The sequence below is a fragment of the Anas acuta genome, unplaced genomic scaffold (genome assembly GCF_963932015.1).
Source record: "Anas acuta unplaced genomic scaffold, bAnaAcu1.1 SCAFFOLD_123, whole genome shotgun sequence".
Lineage (NCBI taxonomy): Eukaryota > Metazoa > Chordata > Aves > Anseriformes > Anatidae > Anas > Anas acuta.
The window spans coordinates 246,066-268,634 of NW_027076297.1; the positions used below are offsets into that span (position 1 = coordinate 246,066).

The following is a 22,569-nucleotide window of genomic DNA, read 5'->3' on the forward strand; positions in this document are numbered from 1 at the left end:
TTAACCTCAGGATAGTATTTCTTTTTTCCAAATCCATTATAAAATCTTTCTGCAAACAAGCGCTTACCACCATATACTGAAGAATCGTAATGACACCTGGAAACATAAAAAAGAAATGCATTAGGACTTGGTGTCTCTCTTTGCCCATGGGTGAACCTTGGGTGATTTTGTGAACAAGTTGTCTGTGGTACACAAATTGGCAGTTTTCCAGAAACAGGAAAAAAACTCTTGTATCAGTTTAAGTTCTGCACAGGGCATTAAAAAATCCACTAGTCCATGTGATCAAAATCTACAGAGCTCAATTCTGAAGTGTGAACTCGTGTCAGCAGGCAAATCTGTTTCCAGTATAAGCTTACAGCTTATACAGACAATTGCTTTTGTATCCATTCATCTATTAAGCAGAACTGTAAAAGCATTTGTTGAAATGGTTTGATAGAAGTGTATTAGATTGTCTTAGATTGTTGGCCTGCGAGAGTCTGAACGTAAATTACAACTGCAGACTGAAGAACAGGAGATGAAGGTCATAGACCAGGAAAATATAATACGTAATTGGAATCTGCACTTGAGCACATCAAGTTGCAGTGTGACAGGCAGCTGACGCTACAACACAGAGAACATGAGAAAAAACTACAGTTGATACTGCATCATTTCAAGGGTGCTTGTTTGTTTTCCAAGGGGAATTGTACAGCAGATATTATCTTTAGTCACTGTTGAGAAATACTGTGTTTCATATGAAAGAAAAAAGAAGATATGAGGTAGAAAGATAACATTTTGGCTGTTACTAATTCTGATGTCGTGTAGGATGCTGATGAACAGACACAAGGTGCTTGTATAAAAGAAAAAAGCTGACCATTTTTAAAAAACGGTCAGAATTGTCACATTTTTATATTCAATTTGTTGACATTGGAAAGGTGAAAGATAGCAATCCCATTGATCTTTATCCTCTAAATGCTCCTATTAAAATGGAGAATTGGGGTTGGCATGGGCTTTTTGATCCTCTGTCATACTAGTTTAAATGTACACCCTGAAAGCAGAGTGTCAGCAAAATACAGGACATTCTCTAGCTGGGCTAGATCTTGATTTTGGCACAGAGAAGTGAAGTGAAGATTTGATTCTCATACTAGTTTTACTTGCCCTAGAACAAGATGGTGAAGGTATTGCAGAAACCTTGAAAGAGTATGAAGTAAAAGTCCAGCAACTGGAAAAAGACTTCTTTTATTCTAGAGAAAACCAGCAGAGAGCTGAAGAAGAAATTGAAGGGCTTTTTTGGAGAGTCACCCCATCAACTAATGGCACCTACTAAATGTAAGTACATGATCTTAAAATGCTTTTGTGTTTGTCAGTAGATCATTTGAGGGGTAGCAAACAGACAGAAGTATATCAGATAGACATAAAACTCATATTTTTACTGAACTAACTCTTATCCAGGAAGGTACTACATCTCCCCACACTTGCAAAGGAGAGACAACATCAGTTTGTAATAGAGGCAGTGGTATAACACTGTTCTAAATTCGTGTTTGGTTTTCTGTGGATTCGAGCATAATTTCAGAAGCTACAGTCTCACACTGTTGTGGTTGAGAAAACGGTATTTTATGATCTGAAAGACTCTGAATGGCATTATAATTAACAAATGTGTAATATGCTATGCTTTTAGATGCCAGTATTTTAAACAATCAACTTGATTTTGCTGCCAGCACTTGATTTCATAGAAGTTATTTCTTGGAAGATTGTCAATGAAGAGGTCCATACTTCCAGTTAACTAAAATCATTCTTTATTAAGGTTAAAAGACCTAGATATTTGTAGTAAGAAGATAAGCTTCCTAATGTGATCTATGCTTTGACCAAAAAAAAAAAAAAAAAAAAAAAGGACCAACAAACAACTATGAAAAGTTTTTTTGATTGTTCCAGGTCCTACTAACCACAACTCAAACTTAAAATGAAGTAGTTCTAGTGTAGAAGCAAAAATGGTTTAATCATTGTCATTATCTTGGTTGTCTTACACCTCACACTGCCACCACCACCACTTCACACGCACAGTGCAGCCTTCTTGGCCCCGTGTTTCGTCTTAAGGCTCAGCGTGACTCATTCTTCCTCTTAATTGATGGTTCTATTTCGTCACACTTGAGGTAGTGCCATGTCTTTGTAACACGTAGATGCTGGTCACATATGCATCTGTTGCTACCAGAGTGAATTGAGGTTTAGCTCTCCAGGCAGGATAATAAGCCTAGAGGTTCATTACTCGAAAGTATGCTGTGGCGGTGTGAACATGAATATTGCACAGGTTGGACTGTAAATGAGCATGGGGAAGATTATTCTGTGTCTAATACACAAAGAAGCATGTAGTCCAGGACATGTTTTGCTGTGAGGAAACATCCATCGCAGCCACACTGTAGCGAAATGTAGAAGGGTGAATGTCCCTGTGAATTTCTAACTTTTTCAAATCCATATGTTTGTAACGTTTGTAAGAAGCGCTCAGTATTTTTGTATAATTACCTTTAGTTATCTTTCCTCTGAATATATTTTGGGGCATAATACAATGTAATAAAAAAGTGATGAGCTTTAAAAATAACAAAAATCCCTGTGTACATTAAAGTCACATTCAAAGACTATGTTTTGTGTGTTCTGCTAATGAAATTGCAGACTACTTTTGAAAATACGAAGAATTTCATATTTTACTGTCATGGTTCAGTTGTTTTAAGATTGCCTAAATTGCAAGTTAGAATGGTGAAGCTTGTATTACAAGCAAAGAGCCAGCGGAAAGTAAAAGACACAGTCTTTTACTTCCTCGTCTTTCGGGTGCTTAACATACAATGGTGCTAGCTCAGACCTAGGAATCACCAGTCTTTATCTTGTTCCCTGTCTCAAGTCCCCCCTTTTCTTGAGCCTAAGAAAATTCTTTGGCTTATTACAATCCTTCTTGATTAAAAGTTTTCATTAAATTCTTACCAGTTTTGACTTGGTGCTTGTTTCAGTTACACTTCCAGGTATCATAATCTAGTCCTTCATACAGCACCAAAATGCACATTGTACCACTACACAAGTCAAGACTACTACTCTTAAAAAGAAGATCAGGATTCCTCTAAACGATTGCTTAAGCCAAGAAAAGTTGGGTAACCAAAAGGTTATTTTGTTGCATAATTCTCGAAAACCCCAGGAGGTGTCATCTTGAATTACCTTATGTAATCACCTTAGACTAATCACCTTATTACCGTAGTCTTTCCTCAAATGTTTTCGTGCTCAGTCTCAATTCCTCCTGCCTCATTTACACACATACAGCAACTAATATTGATTAAAGTGCATCCTTCCCCTTGGGAGGCAAATAAAAGGTCTAGTGCCTAAAACATTGATTTGTTCTAGTTGCTTGCACCAAACTGTAAGATGTTGTTGCAAATATTGGTTTCCTAAATGGGTTAGATCTTCTCCTTTGTCCGGCATTTGGTAAGGCCTGCCATACAATATCTCCAAAGGGGCTTAGTTTGACCAAGTTTGCTCCTGGGGGATGGATGGAGCCCGTGGTAGGGAGCCGTGTGGGAGCAGTGCTTGAGGAGCTGCTGCCTTTGGCAGCCCCTGCAGGCTCACTTCAGGAATCCCGTGTGAGGGATGAAGTTCTGTGTTTTTTGTTTTGTTTTTGTTTTGTTTTGTTTTGTTTTGTTTTTCTGAAGAAACCGGGTGTTTAAGAAGGAAATGCAGAGTTGCCTTTGTTTGGCACTCGATGGTCTTGAGGTCTCTTCCAACGTAGACATTCTGTGATTCTGTGAAGTCACAAACGCCAAGGCATCACACTGGCTGGCTCTGCAGCACAGATGCCAGGAGTGCCGCTTGGCATGGCGGCGGCGGCGCGGTGCCCCAGCCCCAGGCCCGTCCCAGCCCCAGCGCACATTGCCCTCCGCTCCCCCATGGAGCCCCCCGCCGCCTCAGCAGCCCCGCGGCGGACGCCCCATGGCAGAGCCGCCCCCGAGGAGAAGGAGCCCGCAGCCCTCTGCCCACACCGCACCGCACTGCACCAAGCGCCGCGCAACGGCTGCCACCACCGCGGGGGCTCCTGGTGTGAGTGGCAAGCGGTGGCAAGGGGGGGCTGCGCTTCCTGAGTCGAGCTGCTGGACACCGGCTTGCCTGGGCAATTGCCCATGTTGCTGAGGAGGCAACAGAGCCAAAGCCCTTGGGGCTGAAGATCCAGCACAGCTGGGGAGGCTTTGGCATTTCTGCACAATGCTGCTCAATCCTGCTTGGGAGCCCAGCCTCAGGTGCGGAATGAAGCCAAGCAAGCTCAAGGGAAACTGTGTGCTGGTAAGTTGTCAGTTCTTGCTTTCTTTTTCATTCCTCACGCCTAAGAAAACCTAACTCTTTCAAGCACCTGTTTGAAGACACGGTTTGATGGACTTGATTCTGGGTGTGCTCCTTAAGCTTGTTTGGCAGCTGTTGAACCCCGCTACACTTGCAGGAGACCTATGCTCGAGTTGATGCTTGCTGTGATCAAGCGGTGTTCTTTTGCTCTTCTTTGCTTTGGGGATGGCGGGTGAGGTTGCAAAGAGTTTTCAGGAGGATTCTTCTTTTCCTTTGCAGAATCCCAGAGTGCGTATTAGAGCTGATCTTCATCTCTGCTCGGAAAAGCTTCACGGGCCAAAAGAGAATGGAGATGAGGAAGGCAATGGAGAATGATGAGGACTATTTGCAGTCAGCACCCGTAAGCTTTGTGAAAGAATCAGGTGCATTTCTGTAGTGGTAGAAAGCGTAGCTGGAAAGACTTCCTAAGGACGTCAAGTCCAATTCATTGTTCTCAGTTAGAGCAATCCCGTAGTTTAGACTCCTGATAAGGTATTTGTCTGTAGGCAGCTGCCAACTTGTCCAGCTAATCCAATTCAGCCTGGAAAACAAGCAAGCAAGCAAGCAAGCAAAAAGCACAGAAACCTGCAGTTTATGGAGTGCAACTGTCTCCTTTCTAATCTCATGGGTTTCACCAAGTTTTGGGTGACTCCAGGGCTGGCTTGCCAGGGAGACTTTCTTGAATTGCTGGCAGATCAGCCAGAAGGGCAATACAAGGCCCTGGCTAAACACAATCTGTAGGCTGCTTCTAGATCAACAGTTTCCTTGGTTACTCCACAACCTCCACAATCTCCACTTGCTTCGAAGCTGTGAAGATTGCAAGTCCACTTTGTGTTTTTCAGCCACTCTGTGTCAAATGGTAAGAGTTTTCACTGGCTGTTAAAACAGAAAGGACAAAGAGCCCCTCCTCTGGGTCTTCAGAAGGCTCCTAAGATCCCCCAGACTGGCTAAGTAGCGACACTCTAGTATAGATGCATCTAGATGCAGTAGAGCTAGATGGTGGGAGAGAGGCTCTAGCATGGACGTGACACGCTTTGACAGCATCTTTTCTCTGACAGCAACTTCTGCCTTGGCTCTTCCCATCAAGCCAGAGCAGTTTCTTGGCCTGCGCAACCTGCAGACTGACCTCTCGTGTGTATCCGTGCTGGACTGAGGGTAATGTTTGGAACACACACTGATGCTGTATTCACTAGAACTTTGAGAAGAGAGCGCAAGAAGCTAACCTGCATACGAGTTTCTTAGGTTTCTGTAGAGAGAGAGAGATGTACATGCATGCATATTTACTTCTGTCTTTACTTCTTTCAAGATATCTTTTGTTCTCCAAAATGAATCCTCTGACTGTTACTAACGTATGGGACACACCTTGACACTCTAATGGCATAGAAATACTTTTCAGCTCATCCTTGCTATTGTTTCTGGATTGAAAAAATAATTGTGAATATGATTACCTGCTTGGAATCTTTTTTTTTTTTTTTATTTAGTATATATCTATTCTATTATGAAATCCTATAAAAAGGAGTGAACTCAAGAGGAAAAAAAAAAAAAAGAAAACAATTTTATATCCACTTCTAAATTAGCTCAACAAATGAAACAGTAAAAAATGCACATAATATTTCTTCTATCCCAAGATTTCATGGTACAATAGTTCTTTGCCTAACCCTGCAATAGCCCCATAGGCATTGCAATTGCTTACTTGTGTTCTTCTCCTTTGCTTGTGTTTAGTGTTTGCTTTTCTAATGTTACAACATTGGATTGATTTACCTCTTTAGGTATCAAGAGAAGAAGGCATTTGCTTCAGAGGACAGTACTTTGATGCTTTCCAGGGCTAATGGCCAAAGTTCTCAAAGCACTTTTTTTTCTTTTTTTTTTTTTTTTCCCCATCAGTGATTTATACATTTGTCAATCTTTCCATCTTCATTTACAACTCCGAATTTAGGTTTTAGGTGAACAAGAACCCTGAAACCAGCTGAAGCCATATCAGACATGAAGCCATATCAGACATAGTAAGGACATGTGTCTGTGAGGAAGTAATTCAGAGTGATTCTCTGGTGTCCTTTGGACAGCTTTCCTCTGGTCCTCTGCACTAAGCATCCCCAAGGGATATTTCAAAGCTCTCGGAATGATCTGTCATTCTCTCTTCCACTGGAGTCTCTATTAGAAAAGCGTGACTATTCCTTGCCCATGTGGAAAAGAAGTCCTCCTTGCGTTGTTTCTAAGCAAAACCTCTTTCTTGTGTTCTATGGACAGAAACCACTTGGCTAGACAAACTCAATCATTGCAAATGGAAGGAGTGGAACTACTTCAGCACCGTGCTTCGGCTTCTAAGCAGAACTGTAATGTAGGTGGGGACGTAGCAAGAGGACATGGCCAAGCCAGGGTGGACTTGAAAGTGCCGTGTCCGAGCCACAGCAAGAAGTCCGTGATTGCCCCTTGGAGACTGCTGCTCACCTAGTAGCACAGCAGCTGGAACGCTTCTGGATACTGCTGATGGATTGCCATGAATCAGGCAGTGACACAAGCTACGAGAACGACGGAAGTGACTGGAAGTGATGCTTCTCCCTGTTCTCCATTGCAATTTGTGAAAGAAAGGAGAAGAGAGGAGAAGAAGAAAGGAGAAGATGGGAGGGAAGGGGAGGGAATGAAGAGAACGGGAGGGAGGGGAGGGAAGGGTAAAAACGAGAATGGGAGGGCAGGGGAGGGCAGGGGAGTTCTGGGGAGGGCAGGGGAGTTCTGGGGAGGGCACGGGAGGGCAGGGGAGGGCACGGGAGGGCAGGGGAGGGCAGGGGAGCAGAGTGTAGTGGAGTGTAGGGTAGTGTATGGTAGTGTAGGGTAGTGTAGGGGAGGGGATTGTTTGGTGAGGAGAGTGTAGGGGAGCGTAGGGGAGGAGAGTATAGGGGAGTGTAGGAGAGGAGAGTGGAGTGGAGTGTAGGGAAGGGGAGTGTAGGGGAACTGAGTGAAGGGGAAGGTAGGGGAGGTGTGTGTAGGGGAGTGTAGGGGAACTGAGTGAAGAAGAGGGTAGGGGAGCAGAATGTAGGGGAGGGTAGGGGAGCAGAGTGTAGGAGAGTGTAGGGGAACTGAGTCAAGAAGAGGGTAGGGGAGCAGAATGTAGGGGAGTGTAGGGGAACTGGGTGAAGAAGAGGGTAGGGGAGCAGAGTGTAGAGGAGTGTAGGGGAGCAGTGTGTAGGGGAGGTGTGTGTAGGGGAGTGTAGGTGAGGAGAGTGTAGGGGAGTGTGTGTGGGGGGAATGTATGGGAGTATAGGGGAGGAGAGAGTCGGGGAAGGAAGTAGAGGGGAGGAGAGGGAAGGGGAAGGAGGGAATATTGCCTTATTTGTTACCTTTTTACTGTCTTCGTGTAGAGCCGTGACAGGCAAAATAAACTATGTTGGTGAAAAGGACGTCTTTGTCTGGTGTGATTCCCGCTCCCCCAGTTTAAATTAATCAAGAATAATCTGCTCCTGATTGAGGTCTTCCCTTACTAGTGCAGTGCTAGGACCTACGTGCTCAATGTGCTGAGGATGTGCAAGAGTCTTAGAAAACAGTCAAGTTTTCCTCCCTCCTTGCTTCTTTATGAAATAAACATGATATCATACAGCACCGGGCTGTTTTTCATGATGGAAATTCACTTCTACCCTGCACAACAAAGCTTATGATATATCCAGACCAGAGCTAAGCCGTCAGCTTGGGCAGCCACTGTCAGGCGTTCGCTTCTGGCCAGTCGCCCCTTGGGGAAGCCACTTGCACTGGTTGCTTTCCTCACAAGTTTACCAAGTTTGCGTAAAGCTCCAAAGCTCAGGCCTATGCAGACACAGACCTGCTGCTCCTTTAACACACAAGAGGGGGCTATTGTTCACAACAGCTTTTCCAGTGCTTCTCTCCGTTTTTTGTTGGAAATCCAGTCCTTGCTTGCAGATTGGCTTTTTCAATTCAGTGATTAGTGGGTACTGGAAGGTTCAAAAACAACACCTGACAATCTTGTCCATACGTAGGTAAGGAGAGATCTAAGGAAGGAACAGGTTGCAATACCTAAGGCTTATGCATCGCTCAAGCTTCCAGTTGAGCTGTGAAATCCACACCTCAGGTCACTTGAGGTACCAGGAGTCCCTGTAGAACATACAGGGGTCTCCAGCAGTGAGGTTCCCTGAGCAGAGGGCTTCAAGAGCTCCACAGGGAATGAAAAGAAGACTTGTGATATCCATGAGGAATGTGGCTTGCTCTCGGCAATAGAGACAAATTCCTTTCTGATTAATGCTCCACCCTGCTCCACTCCAGGGACAGATGCCTATGGCAACCTGGTCCCAGTACGTAGTACTAGGATGAGGTGGCAGGGACTGTCCCCATTCATTTTCTTTCTTCAGGGTGGCCATGCCTCCTCTCTGGCTGAAGGTGGGCTTCATGGACCGTGTGAAGGGGAGAGGTCTGGGGAAGGACTGAAAAACTTGAGAAATACTCCGAGGATAAATCAAAAGTTGGTTGCACTGAAGTAGATAGGAAGTGCAAATGATAGCCTGGGTAGATTTGCTGCAAAGAATCTGAAGAATCTGGGTCTGCTTGCCAGAGCACTCATCCCAGTGGCTCATGATTTCTTTTGCACAGTTTTGGTTTTTTGTTCCCCAAGTCAGGACGGAATTTTGGTAATGCTCTTACACTTACCTCATGAAAGAAAGACATGTTCTTTACTAGGTATGATTTTACCTGCTTAGATTTAGGGTACTTAGGCTATGCTATACAACTCTTCTTCACAAGAATAGTCTTCTCTATACAACTCTGTATAGTTGGTCTAATGAAATGAAAGGAACAGTGTCAATTTACAGGAACAGTGTCAATTCCAGCATTTGAAGCAGTGCTGTGGCTTCATAATTAATAGACAGCTTTTAGAAGAACAGACAAAAATGATTCTATCTATCTTTATTTCCTGTGTAGATTTACTTATGTGGTTCTTTCCCATTCATACTAATCCAGCTATTCACATACAGACCGGAGTTATGCACTAAAAAATTATGTCACTCTGTCACTTTCTGTCATGATGTAATTATTGCTTACAAGCAGCAGTCAATTGAACAAAGCCTTTCACATTACTGGCTGTCTAACAACTATGCTGCTGTTGTATTTCCCAGGTGAACCACTTCAGAATTTCATAGAAGTGAAGAAGGATGCCTATATGGTATGCTATCTGGCTACCCAGGTGTAGTCTGTTGGTTCCAAAACTGCCTGTCTTCACCTTGGGCAAAAGAACACAAGGTACTCAATATTGAAAAGATACCAGATAAGCATTAGTATCTTGAGTGTCGTAAGTACTCCAAGCCCGAAGGGAATTGCCACATTTCCTCTTGGCCAGCACAGCCGTGGTGTTTTTAATATCTTGGAAAACAAAATGATCAGGTATGCTGTGAATCAGCTGGCAATTTGCTTTGTGGCTTTTCTCATGAATTCTGCATGCTTCCTTTCTTTGGAGATACTTGACTTGTACATCCAGGTCTTTCTTCTTTAAGAAAGTAGAAGCATCTCAAAAAGCAAAAAGTTACCAAGGTGTTTGAAAACAGGAGTCCAAATCTAACAGATGTAGGGATTTATAACAGAGGAAGTGGAGACAAAGATCAGCCATGAAATAGATCTGAGAAAAACACAGGTAGCAGTGTCACGTGCGGATAAAGGAAAAGAGATAACCAAATGTCTTTCCTGAAGTGGAAAAATAATGGGGAAAACAAGACTCATGGGAAAAGCAAACATCTTAGCTGGGATTGACAATAAGTAAAAAGCTACTACGCAGAAGTCTGTAGCTGTTGTAAAGTTGCCATGCCATTTTGCAGAGCAGAACGCAAACACATCAACGTGCATTCTGGGCTTAGAGGAAGAAGCTCGTGAATTCTTGGTAGTTCTCATTCTGAAGTGAAGGGTCTGTAATGTGCATATTGAAGCAAAAGTCACACTTGTACAATATGTATAGAATTCCCTGGAGCATTTAACAAAAACGCCTGACTGGTAAGGTAGGACTGGTTAGAAATGCTCGCAAGTTGGATGACAGCTGATGACTAGGTTACAGTGCAGAGTAACCTTGGATTTCAGATGACAACATTGCGGTTGTGCCAGAAGATAAGCTGTAGATCACCTTACACGAGCATGACATTTATTTCACCCATTCTTGTAGAAAAAGGGAAGGATTAATTCATTAGGAGGAAAGAGGCACAAGAATACAGTGTGCCTCTTTGATTTGTTCCGTACCTAGTTGACATCAAGAAATACAGACCTAGAAACCCAATGACAATCTTATCTACATCTATGTCCAAAACCTAATTTGATGGAAATCTCAGAGCATGTGCTACTACAAGACTAACAATGAAGATCCTCTGCCCAGAAGAGTCTTTCAGAAAATGCTTCTCTCTACTCCAAATTGTCTCAGAGCAGAAGCCCCTGAAAGAAAAAAGAGCCTTGCTGCAGAAACACATAGCTTTCCCAGTGAAGATTGCTCAAGACTTAGTGCTGGAAGCCTGTTGTCCGAACTGAGCAAATGACTGCTTGAACAAGAATTTGTTTCCAGCAGCCTCTGCTCCACAGTGGCAACATCTGGCCAGAGGAAGACAGGAAGCCAAGAGGAGACTTGCCTTTGTATGTGTGCCAGCCTCAGTCAATCCTTCTGCACACAATTCAGCTGTCACCCCCATGGAAGACAAACACCTGCGAGGAAGTACAGAAACTGCTGGGATTGGAGGTGGTGGTATTGCAACCAGCTTTGGCTGCATTCTTCGACAAGTCCGGCTGTTCTACTGGATGGAAATGGGAATGCAAATTCTGGCATGACAACTAACACCCTGGGATGAAAGAGGACATCCAACAGGAGACTGCAAGACAAACTTTCTTTCAAAGGAGGAAAGAACAAGGACAAGATCATATTTTTACAGATTTGTTGTTGCATTGCTTCACTCTCTCCAGCACAGTAAAATGGTGACACTGATGGACAGTAAAACCAGTTCATTTTCTTCCTATGAAAGTTTCTCTTCGGGTCTTCTTCCCAGACTCCACTCTTTTCCAGTGGCTATGGCTTGAAAGCAAGACCAAGGACATAAAGACAAGATTCACTTCAACAATCAGGTTTGCTTATGGACAGAAGAAGTAAGGTTAAGACACGGCTGAAGATGAGTGAGAAATTACCAGAGAGGTGGGCTAATCAGAGAAAGGCTGTAGCAAAAACCAGTCTGTTGGGTTAGCTCTTACTCTACATTTTTAAGCACTTGTAACTCATCTTGGTGCCAGGAACTGCAGTTTACTTTTCAACTTCTTTTTTATAATTTGTGATAGTTACACATTTTCAGTCCAAAAATAAGATAAATTGAAAGCTGACTATAGGGTAAAAATACATAAAAAACAGAGCTGTGTATAGAAATTAAAATAAAATAAAATAAAATAAAATAAAATAAAATAAAATAAAATAAAATAAAATAAAATAAAATAAAATAAAATAAAAAAGGATTCTGACCTACTTATTATATATTTTTAATTTCCTTCATAACTTACCAAGGAACAGACTGAATTTTAATAAGAGCTTTCTTTCTCCACCTCTCAGCCTTTCGTGTCTTTGACAGACTTCCGCAGTCAGCCAGTTCTTGCTGTTTCCGTGATCTCTGCAAAGAGTCTTGTACTCCCTTATCTTCGGGTCGGTAACCTACAATGGTGCTCGCTCAGACCTACGAATCACCAGCCTTCATCTTGTTCCCTGTCTCACTACAGAGCTCACCCTGACATCCCTGTTGGAAGGAGAACGCTTTCTTACCGGAGAGGACTACTGTGCATGGCTGCCCTGTGTCTCCATTGATCAGACTCACAGCAAAGTAAACCACATGAGGATGAAACGGATTTCCCTCTGGACGTATCAGAGTATGTATCGAAATAGGACCTGGAAGAACAAAGGGCGTTCTCAAGAGCCTTTCCCATTCATTTGCTTAGTCATTGGGAAACTCTTTCAGAAAATTCAGGCAAACAATTTCCCTGCATGGAAACCTCATTTTGTCTGTAGAGCTAAGCATTTATCCCAGGATACCCAGTTTTCTTGACATGGTATAAGCCTTTCTGCTCTAACTTCCCTCGGATTTTCTTTTCTTCTAAAGTTCATTTCTCTGGAAAAGCAATGCAATCCTTGAATTCAGACACCTGTGGAAAACTTCAGAAACTTCCTGGTCAAGAACTTTCTTCAGACAGCATCAATGATATCACAACAACAGAGACTTCTTTAACACATCCTTTAAAATACCCACAACAGACTCTGTATCATTTACATGCAGACCAATCCCCAGCTTGATCATCTACATTGAATTTGTTGCATATTAAACGTATTTCTTTTTTGTTATTATTATTACAGCAGATGTCATACATACAGGCCCGGTTTTTCAGTCTTCTCCTAACCGGCTAGGGCTACGTTTAGGTTTGCTCGGAAAGAGCGAACCCGGAGGGTCCAGTTGCATGTGGGGCTGTGTAAAGACTCCCCTGGGGAGTTCACTTGTACCCAAAGCCTTCCTTTGGGGATATTTTTGGATGGGCGAAAGGGGCTCGGAATGCGTTTTCTGGTTTCTGACTTTTCAGTCGTCTCTAATACCGGTCAGGGTTATGTTTCGAGTTGCTCGGAATGAGTGAACCCGGAGGGTCCAGTTGCATGTGGGGCTGCGTAAAGGCTCCCCTGGGGAGTTCACTTGTACCCAAAGCCTTCCTTTGGGGGCACTTTAGGATGGGTGAAAGGGGCTTGAAACGCTTTTTCTGTGGCCCGAGTTTTCAGTCTTCTGCCATGCTGGATAGTGTTATATTAAGGGTTGCTCGGAAACAGCGAACACGGAGGGTCGAGTTGCATGTGGGGCTGCGTAAAGGCTCCCCTGGGGAGTGCACTTCTACCCAAAGCCTTCCTCTGGGGGCACTTTTGGATGGGCGAAAGGGGCTCGGAAAGCGTTTTCTGGCGCCAGAGTTTTCAGTCGTCTCCCATGCTGGCTTGGGCTATGTATAGTTTTGCTCTAAAAGAGCGAACCCGGAGGGTCCAGTTGCATGTGGGGCTGCATAAAGGCTCCCCTGGGGAGTTCACTTGTACCCAAAGCCTTCCTTTGGGGGCACTTCTGGATGGGCGAATGGAGCTTGAACCGCTTTTTCTGTGGCCCGAGTTTTCAGACTTCTCCAAGATGGCTAGGGCTATATTTAGGGTTGCTTGTAAAGAGAAAACACGGAGGGTCCAGTTGCATGTGGGGCTGCATAAAGGCTCCCCTGGGGAGTTCACTTGTAACCAAAGCCTTCCTCTGGGGGCACTTTTGAATGGGCGAAAAGGGCTCGGAATGCGTTTTCTGGGGCCCGAGTTTTCAGTCGTCTGCCATGCGGGCCATGGTTATATTTAGGGTTGCTGTGAAAGAGCGAACCCGGAGGGTCCAGTTGCATGTGGGGCTGCATAAATGCTCCCCTGGGGAGTTCAGTTGTACCCAAAGCCTTCCTTTGGGGGCACTTTTGGATGGGCGAATGGCGCTTGAAACACTTTTTCTGTGGCCCGAGTTTTCAGTCTTCTGCCATGCTGGCTAGGGTTATATTGAGGGTTGCTTTGAAAGAGCGAATACCGAGGGTCGAGTTGCATGTGGGGCTGCATAAAGGCTCCCCTGGGGAGTTCACTTGTACCCAAAGCCTTCCTTTGGGGGCACTTTTGGTTGGTCCAAGGGGAATCGCAATGCGTTATCTGAGGCCCGCTTTTTCAGTCTTCTCCCTTTGCGGCTAGGGTTATATTTAGGCTTGCTGTGAAAGAGCGAACCCGGAGGGTCCAGTTGCATGTGGGGCTGCATAAAGGCTCCCCTGGGGAGTTCACTTCTACCCAAAGCCTTCCTTTGGGGGCACTTTTGGATGGGCGAAAGGGGCTCGGAATGTGTTTTCTGTGGCCCGAGTTTTCAGTCGTCTCCAATGCTGGCTAGGGATATATTAAGTGTTGCTCGGAAAGAGCGAACCCGGAGGGTCGAGTTGCATGTGGGGCTGCATAAAGGCTCCCCTGGGGAGTTCACTTCTACCCAAAGCCTTCCTCTGCGGGTACATTTGGATGGGCGAAAGGGGCTCGGAATGCGTTTTCTGGGGCACGAGTTTTCAGTCGTCTGCCATGCCGGATAGGGCTATCTTTACTATTACTCGGAAAGAGCGAACCCGGAGGGTCGAGTTGCATGTGGGGCTGCATAAAGGCTCCCCTGGGGAGTTCACTTGTACCCAAAGCCTTCCTTTGGGGGCACTTTTGGATGGGCGAATGGGTCTCGGAATGCGTTTTCTGGGGCCCGCTTTTTCAGTCTTCTCCCTTTGCGGCTAGGGATATATTTAGGCTTGCGTAGAAAGAGTGAACCCAGAGGGTCCAGCTGCATGTGGGGCTGCGTAAAGGCTCCCCTGGGGAGTTCAGTTGTACCCAAAGTCTTCTTTTGTCGGCACTTCTGGATGGGCGAATAGGGCTTGAAACGCTTTTTCAGTAGCCCGAGTTTTCAGTCTTCTGCCATGCTGGCTAGGGTTATATTTAGGGTTGCTTCTAAAGAGCGAACACGGAGGGTCCAGATTCTTGTGGGGCTGCGTAAAGGCTCCCCTGGGGAGTTCACTTGTACCCAAAGCCTTCCTTTGGGGGCACTTTTGGATGGTCCAAGGGGAATCGCAATGCGTTTTCTGAGGCCCGCTTTTTCAGTCTTCTCCCATTGCGCCGAGGGCTATATTTAGGCTTGCGTAGAAAGAGTGAACCCGGAGGGTCCAGTTGCATGTGGGGCTGCGTAAAGGCTCCCCTGGGGAGTTCACTTGTACCCAAAGCCTTCCTTTGGGGGCACTTTTGGATGGTCGAATGAGATTCGCAATGCGTTTTCTGAGGCCCGCTTTTTCAGTCTTCTCCATTTGCGGCTAGGGTTATATTTAGGCTTGCTGTGAAAGAGCGAACCCGGAGGGTCCAGTTGCATGTGGGGCTGCATAAAGGCTCCCCTGGGGAGTTCACTTCTACCCAAAGCCTTCCTTTGGGGGCACTTTTGGATGGGCGAAAGGGGCTCGGAATGTGTTTTCTGGGGCCCGAGTTTTCAGTCGTCTCCAATGCTGGCTAGGGCTATATTAAGTGTTGCTCGGAAAGAGCGAACCCGGAGGGTCCAGTTTCTTGTGGGGCTGCGTAAAGGCTCCCCTGGGGAGTTCACTTGTACCCAAAGCCTTCCTTTGGGGGCACTTCTGGATGGGCGAATGGGGCTTGAAACGCTTTTTCTGTGGCCCGAGTTTTCAGTTTTCTGCCATGCTGGCTAGGGTTATATTTAGGGTTGCTCGTAAACAGCGAACCCGGAGGGTCCAGCTGCATGTGGGGCTGCGTAAAGGCTCCCCTGGGGAGTTCACTTGTACCCAAAGCCTTCCTTTGGGGGCACTTTTGGATGGTCCAAGGGGAATCGCAATGTGTTTTCTGAGGCCCGCTTTTTCAGTCTTCTCCCATTGCGCCGAGGGCAGTATTTAGTCTTGCGGTGAAAGAGTGAACGCGGAGGGTCCAGTTGCATGTGGGGCTGCATAAAAGCTCCCCTGGGGAGTTCACTTCTACCCAAAGCCTTCCTCTGCGGGTACATTTGGATGGGCGAAAGGGGCTCGGAATGCGTTTTCTGGGGCCCGAGTTTTCAGTCGTCTGCCATGCCGGATAGGGCTATCTTTACTGTTACTCGGAAAGAGCGAACCCGGAGGGTCCAGTTGCATGTGGGGCTGCATAAAGGCTCCCCTGGGGAACTCAGTTGTACCCAAAGCCTTCCTTTGGGGGCACTTCTGCATGGCTGAATGGGGCTTGAAACGCTTTTTCTGTGGCCCGAGTTTTCAGTCTTCTCCAAGCTGGCTAGGGCTATATTTAGGGTTGCTTGTAAAGAGCGAACACGGAGGGTCGAGTTGCATGTGGGGCTGCATAAAGGCTCCCCTGGGGAGTTCACTTGTACCCAAAGCCTTCCTCTGGGGGCACTTTTGAATGGGCGAAAGGGGCTCGGAAAGCGGTTTCTGGCGCCCGAGTTTTCAGTCGTCTCCCATGCCGGCTAGGGATATGTATAGTTTTGCTCTAAAAGAGCGAACCCGGAGGGTCCAGTTGCATGTGGGGCTGCATAAAGGCTCCCCTGGGGAACTCAGTTGTACCCAAAGCCTTCCTTTGGGGGCACTTCTGCATGGCTGAATGGGGCTTGAAACGCTTTTTCTGTGGCCCGAGTTTTCAGTCTTCTCCAAGCTGGCTAGGGCTATATTTAGGGTTGCTTGTAAAGAGCGAACACGGAGGGTCGAGTTGCATGTGGGGCTGCATAAAGGCTCCCCTGGGGAGTTCACTTGTACCCAAAGCCTTCCTCTGGGGGCACTTTTGAATGGGCGAAAGGGGCTCGGAATGCGGTTTCTGGCGCCCGAGTTTTCAGTCGTCTCCCATGCCGGCTAGGGATATGTATAGTTTTGCTCTAAAAGAGCGAACCCGGAGGGTCCAGTTCAATGTGGGGCTGCATAAAGGCTCCCCTGGGGAGTTCACTTGTACCCAAAGCCTTCCTTTGGGGGCACTTCTGGATGGGCGAATGGAGCTTGAACCGCTTTTTCTGTGGCCCGAGTTTTCAGACTTCTCCAAGATGGCTAGGGCTATATTTAGGGTTGCTTGTAAAGAGAAAACACGGAGGGTCCAGTTGCATGTGGGGCTGCATAAAGGCTTCCGTGGGGAGTTCACTTGTAACCAAAGCCTTCCTCTGGGGGCACTTTTGAATGGGCGAAAAGGGCTCGGAATGCGTTTTCTGGGGCCCGAGTTTTCAGTCGTCTGCCATGCGGGCCATGGTTATATTTAGGGTTGCTGTGAAAGAGCGAACCCGGAGGGTCCAGTTGCATGTGGGGCTGCATAAAGGCTCCCCTGGGGAGTTCACTTCTACCCAAAGCCTTCCTTTGGGGGCACTTCTGGATGGGCCAATGGGGCTTGAAATGAATTTTCTGTGCCCCAGTTATCAGTCTTCTGCCATGCTGGCTAGGGTTATATTTAGGCTTGCTGTGAAAGAGCGAATAAGAAGGGTCGAGTTGCATGTGGGGCTGCATAAAGGCTCCCCTGGGGAGTTCACTTCTACCCAAAGCCTTCCTCTGGGGGCACTTTTGGATGGGCGAATGAGACTCGCAATGCGTTTTCTGAGGCCCACTTTTTCAGTCTTCTCCCTTTGCGGCTAGGGTTATATTTAGGCTTGCTGTGAAAGAGCGAATAAGAAGGGTCCAGTTGCATGTGGGGCTGCATAAAGGCTCCCCTGGGGAGTTCACTTCTACCCAAAGCCTTCCTTTGGGGGCACTTTTGGATGGGCGAAAGGGGCTCGGAATGTGTTTTCTGGGGCCCGAGTTTTCAGTCGTCTCCAATGCTGGCTAGGGCTATATTAAGTGTTGCTCGGAAAGAGCGAACCCGGAGGGTCCAGTTTCTTGTGGGGCTGCGTAAAGGCTCCCCTGGGGAGTTCACTTGTACCCAAAGCCTTCCTTTGGGGGCACTTCTGGATGGGCGAATGGGGCTTGTAGCGCTTTTTCTGGGGCCCGATTTTTCAGTCATCTGCCATGCGGGCCAGGGTTATATTTAGGGTTGCTGTGAAAGAGCGAATACGGAGGGTCCAGTTGCATGTGGGGCTGCATAAAGGCTCCCCTTGGGAGTTCACTTGTACCCAAAGTCTTCTTTTGGGGGCACTTCTGGATGGGCGAATGGGGCTTGAAACGCTTTTTCTGTAGCCCGAGTTTTCAGTCTTCTGCCATGCTTGCTAGGGTTATATTTAGGGTTCCTCGTAAACAGCGAACCCGGAGGGTCGAGTTGCATGTGGGGCTGCATAAATGCTCCCCTGGGGAGTTCACTTGTACCCAAAGCCTTCCTCTGGGGGCACTTTTGGATGGGCGAAAGGGGCTTGGAAAGCTTTTTCTGGCGCCCGAGTTTTCAGTCGTCTCCCATGCCGGCTAGGGCTTTGTATAGTTTTGCTCTAAAAGAGCGAACCCGGAGGGTCCAGTTCCATGTGGGGCTGCATAAAGGCTCCCCTGGGGATTTCACTTGTACTCAAAGCCTTCCTTTGGGGGCACTTCTGGATGGGCGAATGGGTCTTGAACCGCTTTTTCTGTGGCCCGAGTTTTCAGTCTTCTCCAAGCTGGCTAGGGCTATATTTAGTGTTGCTGTGAAAGAGCGAATACGGTGGGTCCAGTTGCATATGGGGCTGCGTAAAAGCTCCCCTGGGGAGTTCACTTGTACCCAAAGCCTTCCTCTGGGGGTACTTTTCGATGGGCGAAATGGACTTGTAAAGCGTTTTCTGGGGCCCGATTTTTCAGTCATCTCATATGCGGTCTAGGGCTATATTTAGGCTTGCTGTGAAAGAGCGAATAAGGAGGGTCCAGTTGCATGTGGGGCTGCATAAAGGCTCCCCTGGGGAGTTCACTTGTACTCAAAGCCTTCCTCTGGGGGCACTTTTGGATGGGCGAAAGGGGCTCGGAATGCATTTTCGGAGGCCCGAGTTTTTAGTCGTCTCCAAAGCCAGCTAGGGCTATGTTTAGTGTTGCTCGGAAAGAGCGAACCCGGAGGGTCCAGTTGCATGTGGGGCTGCATAAAGGCTCCCCTGGGGAGTTCACTTGTACCCAAAGCCTTCATTGGGGTCACTTTTGGATGGTCCAAGGGGATATGCAATGCGCTTTCTGAGGCCTGCTTTTTCAGTCGTCTCCCTTTGAGGCTAGGGCTATATTTAGTCTTGCGGTGAAAGAGTGAACCCAGAGAGTCCAGTTGCATGTGGGGCTGCATAAAGGCTCCCCTGGGGAGTTCAGATGTACCCAAAGCCTTCCTTTGGGGGCACTTCTGGATGGGCGAATGGGGCTTGTAGCGCGTTTTCTGGGGCTTGATTTTTCAGTCGTCTGGCATGCGGGCAATGGTTATATTTTGGGTTGCTGTGAAAGAGCGAACCCGGAGGGTCGAGTTGCATGTGGGGCTGCATAAAGGCTCCCCTGGGGAGTTCACTTGTACCCAAAGCCTTCCTTTGGGGGCACTTCTGGATGGGTGAATTAGGCTTTTAACGCATTTTCTGTGGCCCGAGTTTTCAGTCTTCTTCCATGCTGGCTAGGGTTATATTTAGGGTTGCTTGTAAAGAGCGAACACGGAGGGTCCAGTTGCATGTGGGGCTGCGTAAAGGCTCCCATGGGGAGTTCACTTCTACCCAAAGCCTTCCTCTGGGGGTACATTTGGATGGGCGAAAGGGGCTCGGAATGCGTTTTCTGGGGCCCGAGTTTTCAGTCGTCTGCCATGCGTGCCAGGGTTTATTTAGGGTTGCTGTGAAAGAGCGAATACGGAGGGTCCAGTTGCATGTGGGGTTGCATAAAGGCTCCCCAGGGGAGTTCACTTGTACCCAAAGCCTTCCTTTGGGAGCACTTTTGTATGGTCCAAGGGGAATCGCTATTCGTTTTTTGAGGTCCGCTTTTTCAGACTTCTCCCATTGCGCCGAGGGTATATTTGGTCTTGCGGTGAAAGAGTGAACGCGGAGGGTCCAGTTGCATGTGGGGCTGCGTAAAGGCTCCCATGGGGAGTTCACTTGTACCCAAAGTCTTCCTTTGGGGGCACTTTCGGATGGGCGAATGGGGCTTGAAAAGCATTTTCTGTGGCCCGAGTTTTCAGTCTTCTGCCATGCTGTCTGGGGTTATATTTAGGATTGCTTCTAAAGAGCGAATACGGAGGGTCCAGTTGCATGTGGGGCTGCATAAAGGCTCCCCTGGGGAGTTCAGATGTACCCAAAGCCTTCCTTTGGGGGCACTTCTGGATGGCCGAATGGGGCTTGTAGCGCGTTTTCTGGGGCTTGATTTTTCAGTCGTCTGGCATGCGGGCAATGGTTATATTTTGGGTTGCTGTGAAAGAGCGAACCCGGAGGGTCGAGTTGCATGTGGGGCTGCATAAAGGCTCCCCTGGGGAGTTCACTTGTACCCAAAGCCTTCCTCTGGGGGCACTTTTGGATGGGCAAAAGGGGCTCGGAATGTGTTTTCTGGGGCCCGCTTTTTCAGTCTTCTCCCTTTGCGGCTAGGTATATATTAAGGCTTGCGTAGAAAGAGTGAACGCGGATGGTCCAGTTCCATGAAGGGCCTCGTAAAGGCTCCCCTGGGGTGTTCACTTCTACCCAAAGCCTTCCTCTGGGGGCACTTTTGGATGGACGAAACGGTCTCGGAATGTGTTTTCTGGGGACCTATTTTTCAGTCGTCTGCCATGCGGGCCAGTGTTATATTTGGGGTTGCTGTGAAAGAGCGAATACGGAGGTTCCAGTTGCATGTGGGGCTGCATAAAGGCTCCCCTGGGGAGTTCACTTCTACCCAAAGCCTTCCTTTGGGGGCACTTCTGGATGGGCGAATGGGGCTTGAAATGATTTTTCTGTTCCCCAGTTATCAGTCTTCTGCCATGCTGGCTAGGGTTATATTTAGGGTTGCTCGTAAACTGCGAACACGGAGGGTCCAGTTCCATGTGGGGCTGCGTAAAGGCTCCCCTGGGGAGTTCAGTTGTACCCAAAGCCTTCCTTTGGAGGCACGTTTGGATGGGCGAATGGGACTTGTAAAGCGTTTTCTGGGGCCCGATTTTTCAGTCGTCTGCGATGCGGGCCTGGGCTATATTGAGTGTTGCTTTGAAAGAGCGAATACCGAGTGTCGAGTTGCATGTGGGGCTGCATAAAGGCTCCCCTGGGGAGTGCACTTCTACCCAAAGCCTTCCTCTGGGGGCACTTTTGGATGGGCGAATGAGACTCGCAATGCGTTTTCTGAGGCCCACTTTTTCAGTCTTCTCCCTTTGCGGCTAAGATTATATTTAGGCTTGCTGTGAAAGAGCGAATAAGAAGGGTCCAGTTGCATGTGGGGCTGCATAAAGGCTCCCCTGGGGAGTTCACTTCTACCCAAAGCCTTCCTTTGGGGGCACTGTTGGATGGGGGAAAGGGGCTCGGAATGTGTTTTCTGGGGCCCGAGTTTTCAGTCGTCTCCAATGCTGGCTAGGGCTATATTAAGTGTTGCTCGGAAAGAGCGAACCCGGAGGGTCGAGTTGCATGTGGGGCTGCAGAAAGGCTCCCCTGGGGAGTTCACTTGTACCCAAAGCCTTCCTTTGGGGGCACTTCTGGATGGGCGAAAGGGGCTTGAAACGCTTTTTCTGTGGCCCGAGTTTTCAGTCTTCTGCCATGCTGGCTAGGGTTATATTTAGGGTTGCTCGTAAACAGCGAACACGGAGGGTCCAGTTTCTTGTGGGGCTGCGTAAAGGCTCCCCTGGGGAGTTCACTTGTACCCAAAGCCTTCCTTTGGGGGCAGTTTTGGTTGGTCCAAGGGGAATAGCAATGCGTTTTCTGAGGCCCGCTTTTTCAGTCTTCTCCCATTGCGCCGAGGGCTGTATTTAGTCTTGTGGTGAAAGAGTGAACGCAGAGGGTCCAGTTGAATGTGGGGCTGCATAAAGGCTCCCCTGGGGAGTTCACTTGTACCCAAAGTCTTCCTTTCTGGGCACTTCTTGATGGGAAAATGGGGCTTGAAACTCATTTTCTGTGGCCCAAGTTTTCAGTCTTCTGCCATGATGGCTAGGGATATATTTAGGGTTGCTCGGAAACAGCGAATAGGGAGGGTCCAGTTGCATGTGGGGCTGTGTAAAGGCTCCCCAGGGGAGTTCACTTGTACCCAAAGCCTTCCTTTGGGAGCACATTTGTATGGTCCAAGGGGAATCGCTATTCGTTTTTTGAGGTCCGCTTTTTCAGACTTCTCCCATTGCGCCGAGGGTATATTTGGTCTTGCGGTGAAAGAGTGAACGCGGAGGGTCCAGTTGCATGTGGGGCTGCGTAAAGGCTCCCATGGGGAGTTCAATTGTACCCAAAGTCTTCCTTTGGGGGCACTTTCGGATGGGCGAATGGGGCTTGAAAAGCATTTTCTGTGGCCCTAGGTTTCAGTCTTCTGCCATGCTGTCTGGGGTTATATTTAGGGTTGCTTCTAAAGAGCGAATACGGAGGGTCCAGTTGCATGTGGGGCTGCATAAAGGCTCCCCTGGGGAGTTCACTTGTACCCATAGTCTTCCTTTGGGGGCACTTTCGGATGGCCGAATGGGGCTTGAAATGCATTTTCTGTGGCCCGAGTTTTCAGTCTTCTGCCATGCTGGCTAGGGTTATATTTAGGGTTGCTCGTAAACAGCGATCCTAGAGAGTCCAGTTGCATGTGGGGCTGCGTTAAGGCTCCCCTGGGGAGTTCAGTTGTACCCAAAGCCTTCCTATGGTGGCACTTCTGGATGGGAGAATATAGGCTTGTACCGCGTTTTCTGGGGCCCGATTT

The 22,569-nt window shown here is 47.4% G+C and overlaps 1 pseudogene; it reads left to right on the forward strand.

Moving 5' to 3' along the window:
- LOC137849260 (kinesin-like protein KIF27) overlaps nt 1-1,889 on the forward strand; it is an 87,357-nt pseudogene extending 85,468 nt beyond the window's left edge.
- The last annotated feature ends 20,680 nt before the right edge of the window (nt 1,890-22,569 follow it).